Source organism: Peromyscus californicus, unplaced genomic scaffold (genome assembly GCF_007827085.1).
Source record: "Peromyscus californicus insignis strain IS unplaced genomic scaffold, ASM782708v3 Scaffold_4__1_contigs__length_199733344, whole genome shotgun sequence".
In the NCBI taxonomy this organism is placed as follows: domain Eukaryota; kingdom Metazoa; phylum Chordata; class Mammalia; order Rodentia; family Cricetidae; genus Peromyscus; species Peromyscus californicus.
The window spans coordinates 173243239-173250133 of NW_026294562.1; the positions used below are offsets into that span (position 1 = coordinate 173243239).

The following is a 6895-nucleotide window of genomic DNA, read 5'->3' on the forward strand; positions in this document are numbered from 1 at the left end:
ACAATGACTCCAGCCTTTGAGTAACATGGTCATGTTTATTCTAACAACCGAGTTCTGGAACCATTTTTCTGCATTCGTTGCTTTTCTTGTCACTGTGGCCAAATTCCTGCTACAAAGCAACTGAGAGGAAGGATTCATTTTCCCTCAGTACCATGGCAGGTTAGGTGTGGCACATGGGGCTTTGGTCTAAATGAGGGAGCTTGTGGTTGTTCTTGTATATGGCAGATGGAAGAAGAAAGAGGAGGATGAAGAAGAGGAAGAGGACACACACACACACACACACACACACACACACAGAGAGAGAGAGAGAGAGAGAGAGAGAGAGAGAGAGAGAGAGAGAGAGAGAAGCATGCAGTGTAGTCGTGACCCATCAGCTTACCTCCAACAACCTACTTCTTTCTTGCAAGCTTTACCTCTTAGGGTGTCCTGCCACCTCCCCAAATAGTGTTATCAGTTAGGTACAAAGTGTTGATGTGTGAACTTGTGACAAAGATTTCACATTTAAAACATAACACTTTGTGAATGGATCCAAGTAATCAGTGTGGTGGGCTAGCTAAGAATGTCCAGTTTCCTTTTTAGGTTTCTCCTTCAGTCTTAGTCACATTTACTGACCCCTGTGTCATGTTTTAGAGCAACAGTAAGAGCCTCACCAGATACCAGTGCTGTGTTCTTGGAAATAAGTGCTTCCAGAACCACAAAATTAAATGAATTCTGTTCATATAATTGTTGGGTTTCCAATATTCTACTACTGCAGAATACAGACTAAGATGGTCTCCTCATCTTGCAGCAGAGTCTGTGGGATGGGGGCAAGGGGTAGAGACACTGCGAGAGAAAGATAGGAAGAGAGAGGGTTGGAGAGCTTCATGACCTATGAAGACAGCCAGGAGGACAAAAGGAACCATTTGTCATTAGTCACAGCAATCAGAGACTATTTAGTTAGGGTTTCTATTTCTGTGACAAAACACTGTGACCAAAAGCAGCTTGGGGAGGAAAGGGTTTATTTTGCTTGAATTCCCATTTTACAGTTCATCATCCAGGGAAGTCAGGGTGGGAACACAAGGCAGGAACCTGGAGGCAGGAGCTGATGCAGAGGCCAGGGAGGGGTGCTTATTGGCTTGTTCCCCATGGCTTGCTCAGCCTGCTTTCTTATAGAACCCAGGACCACCAGCCTAGGGATGGCATCACCTATAGTGGGCTGGGCCCTCCTCATCAATCACTAATAAAGAAAATGCCTTTCAAGTTTGCCTGCACTGTGATTTTAGGGATGCATTTTCTCAACTGAAGTTCCTTCCTCTCAAATGACCCTAACTTGTATCAAGTTGATATAAAATCTAGCCAGCCCAGACACCCAGAGGCCCCAACTGCTCCTCTGCCAGGTTTCAGCCTCTCTCTCTTCCTAGCTCCTGAGCCTTCCCACTCCTGAATCTCTTGCCTCTCCTTTCTTCTCCTTTTTCTCCCATCTGAGGCTGTCATGGGCCAGAGAGTGCAATAGGGACTCTGGAGAAATTACATCTGCAGCCCCTCAAAGACTCAGGTTGGGGAATGCATAGACACACAGAGATGTGCACAGTCCATGTGACACTGTTCTTGTCACTTAAATGTAACCACATTCATATATGAAGCTAAGAACATAGAGAAAGGCCTCCACAATTTAAGATTATATATGCAAACACACCCCAGATGTGCACGAGTAGACTAGCAAGCATGTCTAGACGCAAACACAGAAACACACATCTGCACATTCATATTAGAATGACCTTTCACATATAAAAAGCATACAGTGCACACACACAGGTCCATGCCTAAATAAACTGACAAAACTGAGCTGACATGTGTATACTCACCCCCAGAAATCGAGACGCATTTCTCTCTATGCCTTTTTCCCCTATGTATCTGTTTCATGGTTATTGAGAGCTGCTGGTAGCAAAATTCATGGGAGTATATACAGCAGGTGACAACTAGAGTTCAGAAGGTCAACCTATCAGAACTAAGGGTTCTGTTAGAGGAAACCATCATGAGAGGTGTGATGGAATTACTGCCTTTTGAATGAATTGGCTTTTTCTTGTTGTAAACTTCTTGTGCAATAACAGCTATGATTCTCCCCATTTACCGTGCATCTGCATGTTATGTGTACATGTAATCTCATGATTGCATTTCAGTCTTATGGGCACAACTTCCCTTATACATTTGGGCTAATGGATAACTGTCCCCAGCTGCATTTATTTTTCATTAACATAAATCTGGCCAGCGCCATTCTCCAGACAAAAGTACTTCAGCTAAGATACCTTTTTATTCTAGGACAAATGCAGATAGATAAACGTTAGCTCATCTCACCCACAGATAGAGAAAATAACCACTAGCAATTAGATACTCAACTCCTTACCTTCATCTCGGGTTATTTACACAAGTTTCCAACTTAAGAGATTTATTGCTCACTTTCCTGGGATGATGTTTTAGCCACTGGTTAGTTACTGAGTTCAGGCAGTTACTTCCCACTGACCTAAGGAGATTTCTGACTAGACCAGGCAGGCAACAGGTGCCAAGCTTTGCTTCTTGTGCAAATTAAGTTTTAATCCACCTTAGCAACCAAATGCTACATGCTAAGAAGTAGGTTGCCTAGCAACCGAGCATAAGTCCCCCGCCCTTCCAGAAAGCAGCAGCAACTGGCATGAGCAGGGACAACAGTGGCACCAAAGACAGTTTTGCTTTTCTAGTGACTTATTGATGTTTATAGACCCCTAACAGTCTACCTAGACACTTCTAGATTATAGTTTGAGCACAGAAATTACCTTTTAGAATTCCCTAATTGATCTTAGCCTTTAGTTGAACCTACCAGAGAACTCCCCTTTAGTCACTCCCCCTTTTGGGTTGTAATTGGAAGCTGAGAATTATTGCTTTGTGTGTGGATCCCTATCACCTCTCCCTGCTTCGGTCCACTTCTAAACTAGGGCAATGCTGTGAGTAGTATGTGAATGAACACTCAGCTGGCCCATTTTCCCTAGATTTCTCCTATCATTTTAAGGTTGATCCATCTTTCCATCCACCCATCTATGCATCCATCCATCCATCCATCCATCCATCCATCCATCCACCCATCCATCCATCTACCCATTTATCTTCCCTTCCATCCATCCAACCTTCTTTCCTTCCTTCCATTTTTCTATCTTTATATCCATCTATTCATTCATCTTTCTATCCATACACCTCTTTATCCATCTACTCATTCTGTTCATTTACCCACCCATCTGTCCACCCACCAACTCATCTGTCATCCACCTATCCCTTCATTCATTTTCTCATTCATTTAAGAATGAGATATCTAGATATCTAAACACCTATTTACTCAACCATCCTTCTATCTACCCACCTATGAACACTTATTCACACACACACACACACACACACACACACACACACACACACACACACACACCCCTAGTACCCACCTAATCAACCATATATCAATCCACTGTCTAATTTTTAGTGATAACCCAACTGGCCATTTCATTCATTTATTTTAATTCATCAACTTAGTTTCTCTTTTTCAGTAGAATTGAATAAATTATTTGTCATTGATTATGCATAAACTCATCTATCCTTCTATCAAAAGTTTCATTTATTAATCCAGCTGCTTTGCATGAACCATCCCATTCACCCTGGCTTCAGTGCCATAAGCAGACTCTTGAACTAAAGGAATATTCTGGCCATCAGAAATTTGGGAAATTATTTAACAGCCTCTAAACCTGAGCAAATTTATTTTCTTAGGAAACAGCAGCAAGAACAACTCTCATCATTTATGAACACTGCTGTGAACTGGGTAGGGTCTTGATGGCTGGGGAGGTATTGACGTTAGCTGTGAGCACTGGGCGGAAGGGGCCTTGTCTTGACCTGCTTGTCTCTGTGTGTAATAAATACTCTGGCTTGGTAAATGTAAGAGAAATCAAAATTACTAGCATTTATTTGAGCAAAGAAACCATCCATGATGGATGATATCCTGAACCAGAGAAAGTTCAGGGTTACAGCAGCCATCAGTGCCAGCACTCGGTGACTATAGACAATGGGGAGCTGGGCATGGACACACAGCTTGATTAGTGCCAGCTCTACTTTTGCCTTACTTGGCCATGCTAGAGTAGTTGGCAGCCTGGGGTGGGTCAACTGCTATGAGAGACTGAGACTTGTTCTTCATTGGAAGATATAATCTCAAGCTGTCTATTAGTTCAGTTGCCTATTGTGTTTGGTTAGTTTGTTACATACAGAAGGTGCCTCCAGCCAAATTTAATTCAGTTTTATGGACTTTATGGAATGTAAACATGGAAAATTTGTGTTCAGATTTTTAATCTTTTGGAGTAAGGGGCATTCTAGAAACAATTCCTTAGCCTTTAATTGCTCCCCCCACCCCCGCAACACTATGTCCTCATAATGGGGATGGAAACCGGGGCTGAGTGTGTGTTAAGCATGTTCTCTTCAAAAGAGCCCACACCTCCAGCCTCTCCTGGGTGCATTCTAGAAGATGCTTTCCTGCTGAGCCTCTCTGTTCTCATCTCATCACCGAGGGATTTTAGGCTCTTACTGAGCCATGTCTCAGCTAAAAATTGTCTAGTGTTGAGTGTCCCAGTGACTTCATTGACCCTGAACTGAGCCTGGTTCCTGGCGTTGTCCAGTATAAGGGCCTCCTTTCCTATTTGAGCTTCAGAGTTGTAGACAAGTAGGGTGTGAGATAAAAGTGAATTGTCTGTATAAGAGTCCCAAGTTTAGAAAGGCAGGTTGTGGGGAAAGGAGACATAAGAAGACATGGAAGGAATGCATGACTAGATGTGGTTGGACAGAGAAGGTGGAGGGGTTAGGATGCTGGTTAGGAAGTTTAGAAAAAGCAAACTGAAGAAAATAGATCATAAGACACGTGGTGATGGGCGGTACAGACACAGGTTCAGGGAGACTGCTGTGGAATGCCAGCAAGCAAGCCAAAAGGATATTAGTGCCAAAGGGACATGAATGGTTGTGGAATGTTCCTTACCAGCTTACTCATTTAATCAGTTGTTCTTTAGTTGGTGGAGATTTTTTGGGAGTTGTAAAATATTTAAAGGTGGTAACAAGTTATTTAGATTGGGTTAATATTCAGAGCCAGTCTCTCTCTCTCTCTCCCTCTCTCTTTCTCTCATGAATTTCCTTTTTGCTAGTGATATGTTATCCTTCCTATGTCAAAGCTGGGGCCCAAATTACTAAAGAATTTCAAACTGGGAACTCATTGGGGAGTTTTATCACATAACAACTCTACTCCTGATACTGATTTTCTGCATTAGCTGCTTCATCATGTGATTAAATAAATATCTGCTCAGAAGCAAGTATGAGGAAGGATTTACTTGAGGTCAGTTTCAAGAGAGGAACTCAGGGCAGCTGGGCCTCTAGGTTTGCTGTGGGAGCATATGGCAGGTGGGAAGGCGAGAGAGGAGTGTGTGGGGAAGAGGTTCCCTCAAATAACCTACTTCTTTCTGTCAAGTCTGAGAACATCCTGAAAATACTGTTAGTTAGAGATCAAGCATTCAAAAAAACCATGGATTCTCAGGAGATATTTTACACTCTAACCATGATTCTTTGTGAATGGATTGGTGTCATTATCACAGGAGTGGGTCCTCTATAGGAGTGTTTAGTCTCCTTTTTAGCTCTGTCAGTCTTAGTCACACTTGATTGCCCCATGTCATGTTATAATGCAGCAGCAAATGCCTCACCAGACATCAGTGTGATGTTCTTGGAAATAACTGCTTCCAGAAGCACAAATTTAAAATGTCTACTGATTATAACTTCCCAGTCTCTGGTATTCTGCCTCAGGAGAAAACAGAGTAAGAGAGTCTCAGGATACTGAGGTCAGAGTCTACAGGGGACAGAAAAACTTAGAGAGAGAGAGAGAGAGAGAGAGAGAGAGAGAGAGAGAGAGAGAGAGAGAGAGAGAGAGAGAGAGAGATGGGTTAGGGGAAAGGCCAGACAGGAGGAGGAGGAGGAGGAGGAGGAGGAGGAGGAGGAGGAGGAGGAGGCAGTCATCAGTCTCAGTGACCAGAGACCCAGAGGCTCCAACTGCTCTTCTGCCAGGCTGACACCTCCCTCTCCACCTGACTGCTGAGCCTGCTCACTTCTGTGTCTCTGGTCTCTGGACTTCTGCATTTTCTGCCATCTGTGGCTGTCACAGGCCAGAGAGTGAAAGGCAACTCTCGAGAAATCACACTGGCACTGGGGTTGGTGTATGTACACACAGACAGAGATTCACACATTACCATGCACCTCTACTCCTGTCACTCAAGTCACACCTGAAACTAAGAACATACAGAGGAGCCCCACAATGCAGCGATGTACTTGTGAACCACATGTGTTGTCTCACACTTTAATCTCAATATTCAGGAGGCAGGAGGAGGAGGTTTTCTGAGTTGGAGGCTGCTATAGTCTACAGAATCAGTTCCAGGACAGCCAGAGCTACACAGAGAAATCCTGTCTTGAAAAACCAACCAATACACATCCACTCACACACACACACACACATGCATACACCATCACAGACACAAAACATATCTGGAGGCACACACAAAAGCTCACATATGCACATTCACATAAGAAAAATCCCTTCACATATGCAGCACACACAGGTCCATGGCTGAGTAAATTAACAGACAAACCTGAGCTAACAAGTGCACACTCACCCCCAGAAATCAAGATGCATTACTCCCAATGTTTTGTCCTGTGTTCTGTTTCATTGTCCTTGCCAACATCTATGGACTAGAGAGTGAGCAGGTCACCAGCAGCCCAAACAGGAACTATGGCTGCTCACACTCCTGGACAATGATGAAAACGGAGGCGGGAACAGCTGAAGTTGCTCAACTGGTTGGAGAGGCAGGTTCAGCATAAAAAA

At 43.6% G+C, this 6895-nt stretch overlaps 1 long non-coding RNA gene across 1 annotated transcript in view; it reads right to left on the bottom strand.

Annotated features, from left to right (window-relative positions):
* Nucleotides 1-2482, bottom strand: part of LOC128094855 (uncharacterized) — a 26870-nt gene extending 24388 nt beyond the window's left edge. Inside the window, exon 1 of the long non-coding RNA XR_008213098.1 lies at nt 2384-2482. This is a non-coding gene — a long non-coding RNA (uncharacterized LOC128094855). The remainder of the gene's footprint in view (nt 1-2383) is intronic.
* Between the last annotated feature and the right edge of the window lie 4413 nt (nt 2483-6895).